At 37.3% G+C, this 21,297-nt stretch overlaps 1 protein-coding gene across 23 annotated transcripts in view; it reads left to right on the top strand.

The window, feature by feature from the left end:
• Positions 1-21,297, top strand: part of PTPRD (protein tyrosine phosphatase receptor type D) — a 2,167,047-nt gene that overhangs the window by 1,494,626 nt on the left and 651,124 nt on the right. For 14 of the 23 annotated variants that reach the window (XM_084785035.1, XM_084785038.1, XM_084785037.1 and 11 more), the window contains exon 9: positions 17,719-17,758. The gene's annotated coding sequence lies outside the window, so the exon portion shown is untranslated. Of the gene's footprint in view, positions 1-17,718; positions 17,759-21,297 lie in introns of those variants that run through there. The other 9 variants (XM_084785027.1, XM_084785031.1, XM_084785029.1 and 6 more) reach the window with 4 other exon arrangements.

The following is a 21,297-nucleotide window of genomic DNA, read 5'->3' as shown; positions in this document are numbered from 1 at the left end:
ATGAATATATAAAAATAAAAAGATTAAGTAAAGATATTTTATATGAACAGTTTTATCTAGAAAATTTTCCCTAGTACGTGAGATTATAAAGTGGTTTGTTTGATGTACTATACCAATTTATAGGTTGATTAGAAAACCCAAGGGTCAGAAAAATTGTTATTGCATACAAGAAGTTGAGGCCTATAATTCATAAACAGGGTTCACTTTTGTGCACTTTCCCTTGATATGTCTACTTAATTTTCCCTGCTTAACACTCTTGAAGGCAATCACCAAATTTGATCTCAGATATTGTAAACTTCAGTTTTCCCAGAAGATCCACCATACTATATAGAAGAATGTTCAGTAGGTCGCCTCAAAACTCTTCTATATTTTCTTGCTCTTTGAAGGACCTGTAGAAACAAATAGACATGAAAAAAGATTGTGGACAAAATAATCAGAGAAAATTCACTGGGTTACTCAATTATGAGTGCTTGTTTCTTAGACCCAATTTTCCGTTACTGCCAGTGCTGCTTCCTATTGACACATTACCTCTATATAGATAAAAAGCTTCACCTTTGTTGCAAATATTAACACAGTGGCCATTTTACCTCCTGAAGATATAACTTTGCACAATTTCTCATTTTATAACTCATTGTAAAGATTAGATGTTCCTTGTAAATGTTGTTTCTGTTTCCTTAGATGGAGTGATAAGATGAGAGCCATTCCTAAGACTTTCTAGCTCTTTCTGAACTGTGGTTGCCTAGTTTAATTTAGCTGTTCCACCCTAAACGGCTCTTCAAACTGACTGATTCAAACTGGCTTCTATTGGATTCTGATTGAATTGTTCTGCCTGGCCTCAACTAATTCTGGCAATATGTTTAATCCTCTGGCTTCTTCTCATTCTCTGGCTTGTTCTGTCTTCACCTGTGTCTAGCTCACTCTCTCTGCAATCTGTCTCTGTAAAACTTTCCCAGTAATCAACTCTCAAAAACAAAAAAAAAAAAAAAACAAAAACAGAACAAAGAAAAAAAAAAGTCTTATCTCTCCCTGTGTAGCTCTTAAGTAGCCTTTCTTTCTCATCCTATTCTCATGAGAGTTGGCTATATCCTATCTCTGACACATAATGTCAGTTTTTTCTGTGCTCTATTACTGTTTCCATCCTGCAATAAGCCATCACTTTCAAACATGGCATCTTCCTTCTATAAACTAACTTTACCTTCATTGTTTGTTATTAAAGGTGAATACAAAGAATATTTCTGTATTGTATTGTCCAGATTATGCTGTAATCAGAGTGTGTCTGCATTGCAGCCCGATCACATAGTTCTAGAAGGTCCCTTACGAGGGCAGCTATGCTGCTGGATTAAATTCCTCAATATTTCACTCTTTTGATTTATTACTTAGGTGAAAATACTACCTTAGTTCCTTATTTCCTACTATTTTATGAGCATAAGAGCTTCTTAGCACAATGATGTGATATTTATATATAATAAACATAAAAACATAGCAGAAACAAAAAAGAAAAAGGATATGATACATGATATTTAGAAGAGATTTTAAAAGTTCCTGTCACAGAGAATTATTTTACATAAAAGCAATAATAATCATCACATACAGGGAGCAGATAGTGAGCTAACCTCCAAGTGAAGAATCGTGATGTTTTGTGATATGTTCAATGTCATCACTTTCTGTAATTTCTTTGGGGAGGCTCAAGGAGAATATTCTGCTGAAGAATGTAAAATAAATACAGCTCAGAGACTAAAATGGTTTGGCAAACAGCTTAAACCAACTTTCTCCCTGTCATTCCTCAGATGCCATGTCTCTCAGCCTTTTCTCATGCCACCAAAGTTACACACTACCCTCCCACATTTTGTATTGCTTACTAACTCTTATTTTACCTATCTTAGAGTTTAGCAGTTGAGAAGATGACTTTCATAACAGAAAATGTTTTTCCAGCTCTGAAGTTATAACTTGTAAGCATACACCATCTTCCGGCAACCTAGCACCAGAGTGCTTGATGAGAGTCATTAAGGTCAAGTCCATTGACACAAACTTCATGTTTTTTCACATTCTAGTTCACTCTATCCTCATATTCTTTCTTAAATGAAATAATATATAAACATATAGTGTAGAGGATTTCAATACACAAGATATCCTACTTTTCCCTAGCTATGACAAAATAGTGCCTGACAGAAAGAATGTAATAAGGAAAAGATTTATTTTGCACAGTGTCAGAGTAGTCAGTCCATGGGTACTTAGAAGAGCATAGTAGCTTTGAGAGACTGTGGTTGAATGATTCACCTCATGTTAGACAGGATGTATAAACAAGACATGACAAGGGAGAAGGGCAACATACCCCACCAATGACCTACCTTTCCTAGCTTGGTCCTTCCTCCCAACATTTTAAGATCCTCCCAAAACAGTCATCATCAGAAAAGCAAATGAAGCCAGGCATGGTGGCGCATGCCTTTAATCTCAGCACTAGGGAGGCAGAGGCAAGCGGATTGTTGTGAGTTCAAGGCCAGGCTGCCCTGCTCTACAAAGTGAGTCCAGGAGAGCCAAGGCTACACAGAGAAACCCTGTCTTAAAAAAAAAAAAAAGAAAGAAAGAAAGAAAGAAAGAAAGAAAGAAAAGAAAGCAAATGATTGACAAATGGCTCTGTATTCAAAGCCTAGTACTAAGTAGCCTCCCTGTGCTTTTCTTTTGTTATACTTACAATCAACATAACACTGACTTAAAAATAATGACAGTCATCACACAATGGGCAGATACTGAGCTAACCTCCAAGTGAAGAATCATGATAGTCTATGGTATGATCAGTGCTATCACTATTTGTAATTTCTTTGGGGAGGTATGATAAATGTACTTTTATTATACTTATAATTTTTTAAGGCTTCTAAAACTTTACAACAGGTTGTTTCACATTTATTTTATCCTGAGATATGTATTCACTGTTAAGCTCTGTAATTGAACTTTTCCCTAGTTGAAAGCCATATATGAGGTCTAGATTGAATCGCCTTCTGATCTCTTATATGTATATCCTACTATCATTTTATTTTATCCTAGTACACATGTAGCCTTTCAGATTGTACTGGACAGTAGGAGTGTGAGTCTTTGTGCATTCGTGTTTAAATCAATTTGCCTTTCATCATTAAGGAGAATTACAAGTAAATTCTTTAAAATAGAAGAGAATTGCAATTGACCAAAAGTTGTTGATATATGTAGCATGGATGCTTTGTTCCTATTGATACTTCACTAAACTCAACTAAAGGGCATATTGGGACACTAATATGGGAATAGGATGTTCATATGTAAAGTAGAGATAGGAAAGGAGACTTCACTGAGGAGTAATATGGGAAACAAAGATAATTTTCATTCAGTATGTAAATCATAGGCTTCAGTGGAGGTTAAGTTTACAAGAACATGAGGAAGTTTCAGTATTTCTTTTGGGGTCATCAAGGTCTTATCTCTCCTTCCACTGAGCCCTCTTGTATTACATCTCAGTTTCTTTTATTACGAATTTTACACATGGCATTGGGATGCTATAGTAAATTACAGAACGTTTAATAGATTCCTTTTGGTACATGATTGGTTCCTATTAAAATATATAGTATTGTAAGATTATTCTTAACTATTATACAATGCCAATTTTTATTGTAGAAATCTATACCTCTACATTTTGCTTTGTAGTCACCTTTCTTTTCTTCTTGTGGCTAAGTTAAATCCTTATTTTTTTAACAAACAATTTCCTTTTTTCTGAATAGCTTCACTTGTTTATTTAATTCATGTGAGCTTCTTGAATTCTTCTTCTACTTAGCAAATCATCAATTATTTACTCCATTGTTTAGAAAATGGTCTGGAAATCCCCATTTACCATACACAATGCCAAGAATTTTTAATTTTAAGAATGCTTGAAGATAATGAGGGCAATCCTAGCCAGAGGGTGATGAGAATCTTTGATTAATCAGGGCTTCTTTTTATGGCAGAAATGAAATATTTTTATTAGTGAGTCAATCAGCTGAAACTTTTAAGTCTTACTAGAAAATGGGAGGGAGGGAGGAATGGGAGGATACAAGGGATGGGAAAACAATTGAGATGTAATATGAATAAATTAATAAAATATATTTAAAAAAGAACAACATAGTTAAGTTTCCAAATAAGTATATAATACTTGTGTTTGTAGTCACTTAATGAAAGATTAAAGAAAATTTGCAAACTACCATCATTAGTCTTTTAAAAGATTATGTTCTTCATAAAGGTAAGAAAAGTTTATTCATTGTCAAAGCTTTCATTCAACATGGTCAACAGATCTGTGTATAACCTCGGGTCTAAATCTACTTTAAATAGAATAATGATGGTGGAATAATGCATGCATAATTGACCAATAAACTTTACCCCTGCCGAATGTTGGGTGAATAATCACAGGAAAATGTAGGTTTCTGTCTGGAGCAAGACATAGGAAAGTTGGGTTTATATCATTATTTCTAAAGACATCAGGTAGCATTAAGGCTGCAAATCATAACACTCTAATTAGGAAGTTCAGGGAAAACACATCTTTAAAATATATACATACATACAGAGACACACACAGAGATAGACACATATACAGACAGACAGACAAATAGATATCAGGCCGGAAATCCTCTTCACAACATTTGTACAGGAAAAAAAAACTTGTTCTATCTTTCAATAAGCATTAAGGCAGCATATCACAGGAAATTTGCTAAGAGCTTTTAAACAAACCTTCCCATAAAACCAGGCAAATACATTCCATTATGTACATGTATAACAGGACTTCTGTTGGAACAGCAGCTCCCAAATAATGGCACAGAAACTTTTTATTAATTATGAAAGCTTGGCCTTAGCTTCAGCTTGCCCCCCAACTAACACTTAACTTAAATTTTCATATTTATACTAATCTACATTCCGACACATGGCTTGTTACCTCACCTCAGGGCCATAAGTCTGACTTCGTCAGCATTTGACTGGTAAATCCCAGACATCTCAGATTCTTTCCTAGAGTTTCCATCTCTTTGGCTGATATTTTATGGGAACCAGAGAAGCCTTTGGAAGGGAAGACAATCCCATTTCTTGGGCTGGATAGTTTAGGGTAGAGCATTGGATATGCCAGCCAGGGTGACTCTAGAGCAGGTAGGGACTAAGAGAGTCAGGCTAGAGTGTTGATGCTTGTTTTTAAACTCTATTTTTTGGGGGGCATTGAAGCCTGTACCTCCCTTCCACCAACCCCTTATCCATGGGTGTGAGAAAAGTTAGTAGGGAGAGAGTCGCAGACCTCTTTGCTTCTCCTGGCTGTTTACGGTCAGTGGTTTCTTTGGGGGTAATACCAATCTCTGTCAATAGCAAACTCAGCAAGCAGTCTCCTCCTGGCTGCTGTGTTGAAACATTTCTGTTGTCTATCTCCAAGCCACCACATTGTCCATCTCTGTTCTCTGCGAACTGTTACAACCACACACCAAATGCCATACTTTCTCTCGCCAGATTCTCTTATATATTTTCTTCACAGTCCTAGACCGCACCCCTCTCTGTGGAACATGAGGCAGGCTATTATCAACTGGCAAAGACCATGCCTTGCAGGATGCAACTATCAGCTGTGGACATACTAAAGTCCAAACTAAAATCCCACACTGGGGATTAAAACAAAGAAACCAAAGCTTTCATTACACTAGAGTCCACTTTGGTATGTTAAATAGGCACCTCAGTGAGCCATTTGTCCTGAGATTGAGACCTAACAGAAGCCACTGAAATTAGGCTGATAACTCACCCATAAAAACTGGGAGATATTGACATGCCCTCTGGTGGCAGCATAGACCATGAACATCAACATGTCCTCTGGGAATTTTGGGGTGTGGGCTGCACAAGGATGATAGAGTGGACCTGTAAGAAATGAGAAGCAGGGGTGATCAGAGCACAGTGTATGAAGCTCCCAAATAACTAATGAAATATATTATGTTGGGAAAAAACAACCTGGCATATACTGATACTTTCTCCATTGACATTTACATTTCCAAAAATAGTTTTCAGAATTTTAAAAAAAAAGTCACACATGAAGTTGACAAAGGTTTGTTTAGTTTGAGAAAGGATACACATAAAAAAATTCTTGAAAATTTTCTTAGATAAATATTCTAGCAAAATCAACCAATGTTTAAACAAGAATAACTAGCCTCCAGGTTTCATTCCTATGCACTGTTATACATGCCAACATTTCTGTCCTCATTTTTGTCTTTGTTCACTGTATAGTCAACTGTATGCCAGACTCTAAGCTAGGCTATGAATATGAATAATTGATGAAATATTATAGCATATTAGAATGGTACCCATCAGGAACCGACCATCTTGGAATCCAGACCAATGGGCTCTTATATCCTTGCCGTCGGTCCTCTAAAGGACCTCAGCAGTCTCTCCTTCAAAGAGAAGGAAAGCATCAGCAGTTGACTGAGACTTCAGATAGCACTGATACCAAAGTCTCTAGGTTGACTGAAAAGAGTCTTCCTATGAATATTCCCTCATATTGCAGTCAGTTTCTATGACTAATAGGTGCCAATAGCTGCATGGTGTTCCTGTCCCAAGCACGGCATTGCTGCTTCTAACAAGAGCCTGGTGAGTTAGTTAATACTTTCCACCCAATTTCATTAATGGCTCTCCATAACTTGATAACTCTCCTCTGGACAGAAAGGCAGTAAATAAATGGGAGAAGTGTGTTGTAAGCACAGGTTGACCTGACACTAGAGTCTCCTGCCTTCTCTGAAGTATGAGTTCACAAGCCTTGCCACATGCTCAGTCTATATCAGAAGGGCTAGGTATCTGCTTGAAAAAGGTCTCCTTGACTAACAAGGTTAGGAGAGCACTTAAAAGGCTTCACGCTACATTTTGTACTATGTTTCATTTGATCCTGACTCTGAGGATGTCAAGAACCAAAAGTATTATAGGTTAAATTTTTTTTTAAACACCTGAGAGTCTGGGAGGTGAAAAAAACTTGATCAGTATTTCACAGTTCATGACGGAGAGGGCTAAGACTTTTTCACAGCACCACTCCATTGCTTATCTGCAGCTTGAAATGGGACAATCCCCACAGAGTGGCCAGCCCATGTATAGATCTGTAAGAGATTTCAAGGTTCTAGGATTCCTCTTCAAACTTGAGCTAAGTGAGCGTTAATTCTGGGAATTCAGGAGCCCTGTTGAACATTTTTGCCTTTGTTTTTCTGACTTGTAAATAGAATTCTTTTTCCTTGATAGTCTCTGCAGGTAAAGAATAATATTTAAGGCTTTTCAAGCCTGTTTCTGCTGTGCTTCCTGAACAATTCTGTACACTACTTACCCAAATTGGGCCCTGTTCTGCAGTTTTTATTCAGGTAAAACTAATAGTTTCCCCCAGAGTGAGGAATGTGTAATCAATCCCATTGTTTGGTTTCAATGGGTTATTACGGGTGGAAGAATTGCTACAGCAGAGGCAATTTAGAAAATCAGGTACAATTGACTCCCACCAATTTGCATACTATAGTCCCCAAAGCAAGAAGTCCCAGTATTTCAACCAGAGATAGTGCAATCGTTAAATGAGACCACAGAGACAAGTGAGAGAAGAGCTGAGAAGAACAGAAGGGGGCAGAGGCAGAAAGAGGGGGGATACATTTAGAATCGTGTCCAATCCAAAAGCAGGTGGAAATTCTGAGTGTTTTTCAATTTCTAGTATTTCCAGTAAATATTCACAGTAAAAGCCTACATCAGGCAAATGCCTTCATAGATTCTTATGTCCTGGTCTTCTATGTAGACTGTACTCTGGAACTGTCTGACAACAGGAGAGCGATGTGTCTTTCTGAGAGATTAATCTAAGTTAAGCAACAAGATTCATGTTCTAATATGGATTTGGGATACACTGGGTGGAAGGCATGCTGGGCTAGTTCATGAGTCTATATGAGTTCAGCTGAGGTGTTTTCTGGATCTTCCCTTGGTGATAAAATACATGCCTATAACCCTAGAAAAGGTAGAAACTGTGAGAGAACACAGCCTTCCTTACTGCCAAATCACTTATCATGTCTATGGATGGTACCCAAGGAGCCAAATGAGGATGAAGGTGAAGAAAGAAGGGAGGAGAGATGTACCTCACAGGACAAATGCATCTCTACAAAGGAAGGCAAAGACTTGCAAGCATGCACGCTTGTGGTGAAAACCAAGGTAGCCCCTGTCCATAAAACGTATGGCTGTCAGAGAAGTCCCTTACCAGAAGTTTCTTTAGCACCTGTGGAGAAAGGAAAGGAAAGTACAAGGATAAGAAGACATGGGCAATATGTATAAAGCAGTTAAAATTGCTCACATCTCAACAATATAATAACAACCCCCAAAAACGGTTTAATGATTTTTTAAAAATATATTTTATAAATGTATTCATATTACATCTAAATTGTTATCCCATTCATGTATCCTCCCATTCCTCCCTCCCTGCCATTTTCCCCTTACTCCCCTCCCCTATGACTGTGACTGACAGGGACCTCCTCCCCCTGTATATGCTCATAGGGTATTAAGTCTCTTCTTGGTAGCCTGGTATCCTTCCCTTGAGTGCTACCAGGCCTCCTCATCCAGGGGACATGGTCAAAAATGGGGCACCAGAGTTCATGTGAAAGTCAGACCCCACTCTCCACTCAACTGTGGAGAATATCCTGTTCATTGGCTAGATCTGTGTAGGGGTTCAAAGTTTACTGCATGTATTGTCCTTGGCTGGTGCCATAGTTTGAGCAGGACCCCTGGACCCAGATCCTCCCATCATAATGTTCTTCTTGTAGGTTTCTAGGACCCTCCAGAACCTTTTACTTCCTCATTCTCCCATGCTTCTTTCACCTAGAGTCCCAATAGTCCCATGAAAGTCTTCACTCACCAGGAAAGTGGGACAGAGGGGAGGACATACTATTGGTTTAATGATTAAAAAATAAGATGCCAGGCAACAGATACAATATGGAGAAGTTAATTAAATTATCATGGAGAGAGAAGCAAAGGGGAGAAGGTTACCTTAGAGAAAAACAGAGACAGAGACAGAGAGAAGAAGAGAGAGGAGGAGGGAAAGAAGAGGTGAGATGTAAGAAGGAGAAGGAGAGAGGCGAGATAGAGAGAGAGCACAGTAGGTGGGTTTGTCTTTTTATATAGCCCTGCGGCACGTAGGCAGACTGAAGCAGAATACTAACTGAAGGAATACATTGACTACTGTCAGAAACCTGAAAAGCATAAGCAATGTACTAAAGTAAAACAAAAATGCACAAAATCCACAACCTACATAAGGTGGAGCTGGAGTGCAAGACTTGATCCACACTTACTAGCTCAGAATGTCTATATATACAGGGTCTCTCTTTCTCTCTCTGTCTCTGTCTCTGTCTCTGTCTCTCTTTGTGTCTGTGTCTGTGTCTCTGTCTCTCTGTCTCTCTCTGTGTGTCTGTCCCCCTCTCTCTCTCTGTCTCTGTCTCTCTCTGTCTCTGTCTCTGTCTCTGTCCCTCTCTGTGTCTCTGTCTCTGTCTCTGTCTCTGTCTCTGTCTCTGTCTCTCTCTGTCTCTGTCTCTCTGTCTCTCTCTGTCTCTCTGTCTCTCTCTCTCTGTCTCTCTCTCTCTCTGTCTGCCTCTCTCTCTCTCTCTCTCTCTCTCTCTCTCTCTCTCTCTCTCTCTCTCTCTCTCTCTCTCTCTCTCTCTCTCTCTCTCTCCCAGGCAATTCTCAGTGCCTACTAGCTATACGTATCTTTTCAGAGCCATGGCCAAATGTACAGAATATTACCTGAGGCCAGAGAGCAGTCACTGTATCTCCCTTCATCATTGTTTCTGAGCCACACCTGCTGTTTCATCTACTTTAGGTCACTCAAATGATGATCCTTCTGTGTTTGTATTCCTGGGAATTAGGAGTTCAAAGGCAGGCTGGCGCCAGTCCTGGGAGCTGCGTCAGCAGGGAGACAGCAGTATGCACTATGAAAAGCAACTGCAGCTTTGAGAAGCTGCATCTATTTGCATTCTTTGTTTCAAAAAGATCACTTTCAGAATGTGGCGATGGCGGAAATGGATGCAGTCATCATTTGCAGGGTTTTGCTGGGTGCTGGCAGCTGGGGACTCTATCTTCTCATCTCCTACAGCCCACAGACCCTCATGCAAAACAGGAGGTAAAAATGCCATTGTCCTTAAAATAAAACTTGACTGTGTAGCTACATATTGTAAGATTTTTTTAATTAGGGAAAAAAGTCTTTATAGACAAAAAAAAATTACCAGAATTCAGATAAAAACTAAATAGACATGGAAAATTAGAGTTTTCATTAATAGCTATAAATAAAGCTAAGTTTTCAGATACAACAAATAGTCACATTGTCCTCGAGGAAATAAATGCCACTTTCAACTTGAAATTCTACCCAGCTTTTTCCATCCCTCTATGAGACATATTTCATTTCTTCAGTAACCCCTAAAATGTTTTTATGAGTTCTTTTCCCCTAGGCATTTCTTTATTTGTTCTTTAGTTATTTGGGACCATCTTTTGTCCTCAGTTTCAAAAATATAAAGGTTCACGCAACAATGAGTGCACTGCTACATATGCCATTATTTCGTACAATTAATATATGCTATTAATTTTTATTGAATTCACACTTCTATTTCTATATTCATTAAATACTATGAGTTGATAGCCTATCAAATATCAAGTATCTTGTAAGTATTAACACTACAAATATTGAGGACCTGTCAAAAATACTCAGCAGATAAAGACACTTGTCAGCAAGGCTGTGGTCTGAGTTCAATTCCCAGAACCCATATAGTACCAGGACAAAATTGACTTCCTTCCAAACACTGTCTTCTGCCTTCTTCCCATGTCCTATGGCATGCAATCACAATCACACTCCAAAAAAAAAAAAATCAATCAATAAATAAACATAATAAAAATGTTAAAATGTAAATATTGATAAAGTCTTTACTCAAGGCATTGGTAGGGGATACATAAACATGACTATAAATTACAATTTATAATATGCAGAATGCATAGATTCATTATATAGCCTTGAAAATAGTACTACCTCATTGACTGAATAAATGAGAGCTGTACTGCTAAACAACAGTAAAGACCCTGGAGATTAACACTGGATAAAAACTTCTTGGAAAATGAAGCAATAGTGACATATGGGTCTGGGAGCACTGTGACTCCCAGCAGTCCAGGTCCATTATTCTTGCTGGCCTAGCCCTGAATCTTCTTTGATTGGCTGTTTCCTCTCTGCATGGTATCTTTTATACATTAAGGGCAATTCTAGAGTGGCAGCCAGATGGAGAGCTAAAAACATTAGCTTTTGAGCCAGAAGACTTGGTATGTACAGAAAAGATAAGAGTATTAGTCTGTCAGTGATTCGTGCTGATTGAGGATGTAGATATTAAGTATACAGGAAACAATAAATCGTCTGACGATCTTCGGGGGAAGTTTATGGTCTAGGTGTACTTGACAAGAGAATGAGAAAAAGGAAAACATCTGCAGGAAAGTCTCAGCGTGGTCCATGTGATGCAAAGGCACTAAGGTCATGAAATATCTGTGGAATCTCATGTTTCCTGGCAGACAGCTGTATTTCTACTAGGTTACATATTGATGCTAAATAATAAAATGTCATATGTATTCTTCATTGCCCTTCTTAAAATATTTTCTCCTTTTTGAAGATTTTTTTCTTTCTTGGTTTTGTTGTTGTTGATGGTTTTTTGTTTTTGGGGTTTTTTTTTTTTTCCTGTTCAGGTTCCATGATCCCACAAAGTCGGATTTTTTTTCTTCTTATTTCCATGACTGATCAATTTATCTTTGTACATCATTCTCTTCCAACGACTAAATGTCTGTTTTCTCCATGGTTCAACAAATCATCATTTTAAATTGCACTATTACCCTTGAATTTCATGGTCAGTTCTACCATCATCACTGCAAATGTCTGTTAACTGGTTTTATCATTTCCACCCTCTTCTCCTCCATGACCATTTTACCAAAGACTTAAAAGCATGTTTGGTTATAGGTGTCGCACCATCACACTCAGCCATGGAGCAGTGCCCTACACTATTCATCCCACTGAGGGACTAATCATTTCCAGAACTGCACCACTACAGGGTATTCTGGGGCCAAAATTTCTGTAACTAGGTTCTCCCATCAAACTCTACCACTATTTTTCCTGTCCCATTTTATAGTTTATAGTTTCTATATAGTTGGTTCCTTTAGTCAGGCTATTCACACAGATTAGATATTTGAAAGTCTTCTTTGATAATATCTCTGTAATAGGAACAATCTAACATAATGCTCTTTGCATAAAAGCAGCCATACATGTGCACACACACACAGTAGATTTTGCAATTCTCTTTCTATTACTCCTTCTATTACTACCTGCCTCGTGAAGTCCTTGTCACTCAGGTTGTGCTCCGTAGAATTCTGCATGATTCTTTCTTTGTGCTTCTCCTAACCAGTCATCATTTTTAAATACTATCACTTAAAAATACACATTTAATTACTATTTTCTCATCTGCAATATCAATAGCTCAACGCTGGCCAATAAATACGGTGGTGGTCTACATTGGTTAGCAACCTGACAAGATCTAGACATATCTAAAACAATAGGCCTCTCACCATGCTCATGAAGGATAATCTAAATTATGTTAACCAAAGTGGGAAGACCCATCTTAACCATGCCGTGGCACTGAGTCTACATAAAAGGAAGAACGTGAACAATCACTCACACACGCCCCTCCCCCATGCCATCCACCTCTCTGCCTCGCAACCCTGCTTTCTAACTGTGAACACAGTGCAAGCAGCTGTCTCAAACTCCTGCTGCCATGCCTTCTCCACCACAATGGGCTGTACTCTGGAACTAAGGACCAAATTAACGTTTCTTCTTTAAGCTGCTTTTGTCAGGGTAGCTTAGCATGGTATCAAGATAAACAATTAATACAGACATGTGATGCAAATCATAACTGTAAGCCTTGTTGTATGCAATGAAAAGTTTCTTTAGCATTGCAAATTATAAAAAGAAATATAGGAAAGTAATTCATTAATAATGCTAAATTTAATTTCATATGTCCTAAATATTGTGTTTGTATGTTTATATTATATAGTATATAATAACTATCAGTAATGAAATATCATATTTTTTCCTACAGGTCTTTGAAATTACACATCTCAAATTTTCCATTCCTAACTCATAGTTACCTGTATATTTCTCCTTTTTTATATAATTATTTTATGATAGTATCACAAAGTTCTTGTAATTTAAGTTCTATTCTTTCCATGCAATCAGTTTAAACCTCCATGAAATTATAATCCCATCTTCTGAAATGCATGATGTGTACCACTTGGGGGTTGTTTCTCTTCTGCAGTTTTATATAACCAGTACTTGAGAACTAAACTTTTACAAGGATTTTGATGTTTAGAAAACTATCACTACTTCCTGTCGCTATGCCACTTAGTAAAATTTCTTTTATAGAAATGATACAGTAAATATTTGTTGAGCAATGATTATCATATATAGTTAATATAAATAAATAGGCTTTATTAACAATCTTATTATAATGAACGTATTAATTCTAACAGCACACTGTAATTAAAGCATCATAAGTTGGACTTTATAAATCTCATTAAAAATTTGTTTTCTGAGTTGAAAAATGGCTCAGTGGTAAAGGGAGTTGCCACCAAGCCTAGTAGTAGGAATTCAGTCCCCAAGACCCATCTGGTAGAGGAAGAACCCACACCCACAGTTTGTCCACATGAACATTGTGATATACATACACATACAAATAAACAAGTATCAGAAATTGTTTTCTGAACTATCGCATTTAATCTTGTTTGAGGATAAATCAATGCTAGAAACACAAAGGTTACCCACATTAAATAGACAGTCAAGGTAAGCTGATATAACTTCAGTTCTGAGTCATGTTTGTACAAGAAACAATCTGAATACTGACATCTTAAATATAGTAAGTATAACAGGATTATAGAAAGTATAATTTAGTGAGCTCAAACATATATTGCCTAATTATTTTTATTCATATAAAATATTGCTCAGAAACACATTTTGAAGATTTAATAAAAGAATGTGTTAAGTAAAGTGATTAGATAGAGGATCTAGGTGGGAAATCTTGGGCGGATGCCTTGCCGTGAAAGGATAGATGTCAGGGTCGGTTGCATTTCATACACTCAGGGACACTATGATAAGATTTCCCACAAAGAATTACAGATTAACGTACTGAGTCCTGGTGTGAAGGGTAAAAACCTTGAATGGGTCCTATATTTCTCCCATCATAGGGAAACTGTGTATGAGTTACTATCATTTTACATAAGGTAGAAGCAGTATTAGCTAAATGGTGGTTAGTTTGAAGGACACAAAAGACTGACAAAGCAGATCTGGCATAAAAATTATTTTTTAGAAATTACTTAAGAACATCCAAACTACCATCACCAAAAATTCCTCTTCTCCCTTTATGCTCTGTTATAACCCCTGTCACCTCCATAGCATTTTGATAAACCTTTTCAGATGTGAGTGATTGTAGAAGTCAGAAGGGTCAAGAAAAGCCACAGAATCAACAAACCCACACTTATAGAGCCTCACTGAGCCCAAAGTGACAATAAATGAGCCTGCATGGATCCAACCTAGGCCCTCCACATGTATGCTGTAGTTGTGTAGCTTGGTGTTCTTGTGGGGCTTCTAACAGAGGAAGAGGGCTGTTTCTGATGCTTTTGCCTGCTTTTAGGACCTCTGTCCTCCTACTGGGTTGCCTTGTGCAGCCTTACTATGAGGGGAGTTGCCTGGTCTTACTGCAACTTGATATGCCATGTTTGATTGATATCCCTAGGAAGCATGCTCTTTTCTGAAGGGAAACGGAGGATAAATGGATAGAGAAGGAAAAGAGTGACTAGAAGGAGAGAAGGGAGCAGAAACTGTGGTCAAAATTTAATTTATGCAAGAATAAATTGGTTTTAAAAAATTAAAAATTAAGGGGCAGTGGTGGCACACTCCTATATTTCCATCACTAGGAAGGCTGAGGCAGGAGGATCTGTGTGAGTTAGAGGCCAACCTGGTCTACAGTGAAAGTTCCACAACAGTCAGGGCTATAACAGAGAAACCCTCTTTCAAAAAATAATTAAAGGAAAGAAAGAAAAGAAAAGAAAAATTAAAATTAAATTAAAGTTACTGTTCAACATCTACCCAACTGTGGGAGAAGTATCAACAGAAGAATTCTTCATCATTTAGGAACACTCATGAATATAATAGTAAGAACCTCATAGCATTATTAATGGTAAAAAGGACATATGAACACATAGGGAAGAGACTGAACGGCCACATGCTACCCCATCTCACCAATTAAGAGACAAAGCTTAACAAATATAACTTCCCAATTCCAGGGATTGGTGACCACCAATAAGTGCTAATAAAACCAAGATTCCCACAGATTACTCAGAAGCTGAAAAATCTCTTGAAAAACTACCACACTAACCACACAACATAAGGTCTCTTTATACTAATAAGCTGTGATTTCATGGTTGCATGCTCTGTTTATATCATGGACTTCTATAAGTACAAAAAAGTGCCAAGTTTCAGGTCATCACAATATAATGTTACAGCTATCATCAGCAATCCATGTCACAGTTTTTTTTTTAATTTAGTCCACATACAAAGAACCTCCAAGCTCTATAAATTGTGCTGACATCTTTGAAAATATTTGCAAAATTATATATTTAAATTCTATTTCATTTGGCAAGTATTTGTGCAAAAGATTTTGTACCAAGATATATTTTTCTTGCCTCACTAAATTGTGGACATTAAAATATCTAAAGTGCATAAACATAGTTGAAATCAGCCTTTGTCTTATAAAAAGGTCATTTCTACCTTCATTCTGGGTGTGTGGCAGATTGAAGAAATGGGGCCAGTCAATTAGTTGAGTCCAGTAGCATCCTGACTCTGGGTGCCTCAGCTTTCTCTTTCCATAGTAGCATCTCTCTCTCTGGAAACTTTTACCCAACTCACCATTTGCATTATTTCACAGACACTTCAAACAATATGTCCAAAATTGAAATCTACTCAGTTCTTAGTATATTCCAAGTTGGCCATATCTGAGGAAAATGGCAGCACATGCCCAAAAACCTGACTACCACACTTGTTTTCTTTCTTTACCTTCCTTTACACCCAGCACTTCAGCCAGCTTCTCTTTGGATTTACTATCAGAAGCTGAGCCAGTACCCTCAGCCTCCAGAGCCCTCTTCAGCTTTTTGAGCACTGGGATTAGAGATGTGTAAAACCATGGCCCACGAGAGACAATCTTTTAAAACAAAAATTGCCATAGCTGTTCACACCAATTTAATCAAAATTTGGTCATGGAAGGCATGCTATGTAGTAAATATACAAATAACATAAACATACTTCTACATCTTTAATTAGAGTATTAAAATAGAGATATTTCATAAGATACAAACTATCTGATGGGTTTGTATACAAGAATATACCTATTCAGTGATCACTGCCCTCACAAGAAAATAAACAAACAGACAAACCCATCAGTGTTGTTTCTTTGAATGTCTCCCTCTTCTTGTCCCCACTCATGGCTACATTTCCATTTATTCTTCTTGTCACACTTAAATCAATTGGTATTTTACAAAATGTACAGACGTATAGCTTAGGAAGGGGGGTAGGTAGTCCAGTGTCCTGAATTCTTGCCCTACTATGGAATAAACCAGGCAAGGTGAACATCTATAATCCCAACACTCAAGAGTTGAAGGCAGAATAATCAGGAGCAAAAGGTCTTCCTTCGCTGTCTAGCAAATTTAAGGCCATGCTAGGATGCAAGATAATCTGTTCAACAATGCTTTTTAAAGCACAGAAATAGAGTAATATGTCCATTTCTCAGACTACACGGAGCCCAAATTAATATCTCTGTTTTCACTATTTTAAAAAATGCTACAATGAACAAGTATAACCAAAAATCACCAGGGAAATGAGAACATGGCTGTTCTGTTTGTAAAATGGCTTCTAGATTATAAAACTAAACTCCTAAAATACTTGCACTGATTTGTAGTTTCTCTAAGTCCTAATGAAACTTACATTAACAGTAAAGTTTTATTTTTTTAATTTAAAAAATATGTATCATTTGTGTTTATGTGTGAGTGCATTTACACATTATCCTGTCTGCTTGGAGGTTACAGGACAACATGTAAACGTCCTCTCACCGTTTGTGCCCCTGAGAGCAAATTCAGGCCTACAGGCTTGGTGAGAAGAGGCCTTCCCTACTATGCTATTTCACCACCCTTAATTAAATTTATACCAAGACTTTTTTGCAGTCCAGTTTTGGAGTTTTCTGTCTTTAAGAAAAATAAGACCAAAGTTTATAATTCAAAGAGTAGTCCTTTTCATGAGAATATTGGAAATTTTTCCAATACAAAATTTTATTTAATAGCATTGATGATTTATGTTATTAATTTCATATTATATGTATATTTTACATTGCTAAGTACACAGGATATTTTGAATTGTTTTCCTCTTCCAAAAATAATCACAGAAAGTTTTGCTTCTTTAGGCTTGAAAAAGGATGCTTTAGATTTCTTTTTACAACAGTATGTGTGAAGAAAAATGCCACAATACAACAAATCTCACTTCTCTATAGATTTTGACATTTTCTACTAGCCAGGCGCTATAAACATGTGTCACTTAAATGAGCAGTTTTTAATAGCATTGTTTTCACATTTTAATTGTTGTCACATTTCTTCTTTGTTTAGGAAGAAGTCTGGTGAGCACCCGGGGGAATCTAAATAGCAAGTAAGATGTAAAACATGATGGCTTGGGACCAGCTTTCAAGTTTCCTTTTGTTTTATTATTTAACTGTTTCTATTTGCCACAGTGGGTTATGGCTTCTTTTTTTAAAGTGTTAGCAATTTAATTATATAGTTTAAGATATGAAACTTAACTTTCAATGCTTGGAAACTCTTTGAAGTCTTAAGTCTACATGAATTTTGGAATGAAGTAGATGGACATGAAAAATTACAGGCTGAGTGAAACTTCAAGACCTAGGTGTGTTTTACTAGCAGGAGGAAGAACGAATTTGTAAGCTTTTTCAAGGTAATTTTTTTTAACCAGATAGAACTGCTGTAACTATTCCACTCTGACTTTTCAGTGGGTTGAGTTAAAAACTGTTCCATAGGCTAATATGACTATTAGCACAGAGAGTCTAGACAGAAGTCCTACTCAACATCAGAATAAGTTATGTTGGAATGATGGTAGAAATGTTAGCTAATGATGGGGATTGAGAAAGCACAGTGAACAGGAAGGAAACACACCAGTAAGGGGAGGGATGAAAATAACAGGAGGAAGTAATAAGGCAGTGTCTATACGAGCCAAGGGAGCTGAAGAATTAAGTAAACACCTATGCAACCCGTTCCCCACTAACGATATGTAGAAAAAGGGATAAAGCAGAATGAATAGAACAGTAGAACACAGAAACTGGAGACAGGAAGGGGAAAGGGAAAATAGAAAACTTTGAAAGAAGAGAGTACAGGGTGAAAGTTCTTTTCAGTTTTCACTATTTCACTTACTTGACAATTTAGTTTCTTGAAACTGGAACATGAGATTTTCGGAAATAGAAGCCTTGGATGTATTTATATACTCTGTTGAAGAAAAGACTCTACTCATCATGTAATTATTTGATGCTTTTGGGAATCTTGGCTTGTGGACAGTTTCAGCCATGTTTAAATGAGGGAGCTAGTTCCTAAGTTATTCCTGGTTTCTCGTGTTCTAATGTTTCTGTACTCAAGAAATCACTGAATTCTCCACCAGTTAAAACCATGTATCTCAAATTGAAATAAGCAATTAAAATATACTTCTAGTTCATTGAAACCATATTTTAAAACAATTAAATTTTACAGTCAGAATGGTTCAAATAACTTTTGCCTTCAGGGATAAGAAGGTCTAGAATTACACTGTAGTTTTACTTTACTTGCTATTTATTGGCAAAGAAAAGGTTAACTGTGGTGCTGATCTCCATTACTATCTACAGATTTGCCAAAGTATAGAACTGAGTTTTTTCTATTGCAAAGCACAAAGCATAAGATAACTTTCTTTTCCACTGGGACAAAGACACAAATAAGGAAAGCATTCCTATGCAGAAGCAATTGGGAGACAAGACTAGGTTTATGCTTATTACTTTCGTGGGTGGGTAACTACAATGACATGTATTGTTAAACAGAATGATACTGTCAGTCAGCAAGTATTGGGAAAGTTTTTTCATTATTTATGGAATATATATCCATTATATTTCCATGACTTTCTATAATAACCATATATCAAAACCATGGACACTTCAGCTGGGACAGTAAAAAGGTACACATTGACTCTCAGTTCAAAATACTTAGAATCCCAGAACTACCATTAAAAGCCACTTTCCCCTTGGTTTCAATGTTTTCGTGTTAGAATTGGATACATCGTCACATTTTTACAGTCTTGCTATGGCATTTGCACAACTATAACTCTGAAAGTATTTAAGTGCTATTACTAGAAGACATACTAAGGAGGCTAGCCTTTCAACTCCCTACAAGCACCTGTCCAAAGACCCAGTAGGCATAAAGCTGGCCTTATAAAAATGTGTGCGAGGGTTTGTACTTGTGATTCAATTTTACCATTTTAAAAAGTTATTTTGGGGGTTAACTCAATGCAAAAATCTTTAGTCATCATCCTCGTGATGCTAGCTAGAGTGCAGGGAAATGTTTCCATGCCCATAACAGCCTCCACCTGCTCATCTGTAAGTTTCTCCAATGGAGTGAAAGGTGGGCTCTCTCTTCCCACATTCCACCAATACTAGCCTAGGTGGTTTACTGACATTGTCTTGTACAAGCCTCAAATAGGTCACATAATGAATAACTGATGGGCTTTTAAAAAATAAATCTCAGAACAACTTAAAAACATAACTGACACAAAGGGGAAATAAAGCTGGGACTAGGCTCCATCTCTGGTATATTACGAATGTACCATACTACCTCTCTTAGAGAAACATGGCATCCTGAGTGCAAACAATTAGGGAGAAACTATCATGTGGTATAGAAAAAACTGTTAAATAGATGAGACAAAATTTAAGGGACAGCATGGGTTATTCATTCATTGCTACTTGCCAAAAGAATGGGGAGTGTAAAGGGCCATGGTGCAGCCTAGTGTCTTGGGGATTGTGCTATGGACAAACCTCTGCAGGAGGAATTAGTGAGCGATTCAAAGAAGACCTTCCAGCTCTGGGTGCCTTGGCCACTTAATAGCAGAATTCCTCAAATTTGCTTGTATATGGCAGTGGGACCCAATTCCTCTGACTTCTTGTGTTAGTTTAGCAAACAGAAGCCTCTGCTCTTGTGTTCCCTCTATGCAGCATCATTCCTCATCTACATAACCAAAACACAAAGACGTTTTCTGAGAGAAGCTGCTTCAGGCTGACAGGGTGAAGTCTCTGCTTCCTCTCAGCTAGTACAAGTACACTTCTGACTGAGGTTAAGAGGGAAAGTATCCATGCTGAACATCTGCTGGAGACTCGTATCTTCAATTCTTCTAGAAAAAAAAAAGTTGCTTGAAAGCAATTTAAAGAGATTCTTGCCTGATTGCTTGCTTAACTTTAAAAGTAATTATTTCTGATTAACTTCATTAAAATATGAATGTTTTATTTTTTCATTAGACACATTGATCCTAAACTGTTAGAATGTTGGGCACACATCAATAAATAATTATTTCTAGTATATTCATACGCCTGCACATGCATGGGCCTGGTGGTGTTGTGACATCTGCATTATGTGTCATCTGCCTGTGGGAGCACAGTTTTGAGTTGTCATTGTCGTATCAGAAGCAAGAGGTGGAATGTGTTTAGAACATACTTTCATTGTGTGGGTTCTGAAAGGCCACTTTCTCCTTTCTAAGATTGTCTCTGGTGTAAATACAGCACTTGATAGAAGAGAGAGTAAAGTGATCTTGGTCTCTGTCCAGCTGCCCTGTCATGAACACAGGTAAACATACTTGCTTCCTCTTTGGATCACTCCTGTTAAAGAACTTCTACAAGGATACCAAAATTTCTTTGAGTTGTGATCTTATCATTTTGCATACTTACGTGTGCATCCTTCACACTTTTGCAACACTCACTTCAGAGACAAAAGGTACCATTGGCTCTTTTGGGAGGGATACCTAAAATATGAATGCATGTCATTAAAGAACACTGGAGCTTTACACTGAAGAAAGAAGCTCAGCTGCACAAGGTCTGCATGTTTTCACCTAGCATATAAGACTTTAACATTATCTTGGGGTTAGGTAGCAGTTTTATTTTAAAATATCAATTT

The sequence above is a fragment of the Acomys minous genome (genome assembly GCF_964271855.1).
Source record: "Acomys minous genome assembly, chromosome: 1".
In the NCBI taxonomy this organism is placed as follows: domain Eukaryota; kingdom Metazoa; phylum Chordata; class Mammalia; order Rodentia; family Muridae; genus Acomys; species Acomys minous.
This window is presented reverse-complemented; position numbering and strand designations above follow the sequence as displayed.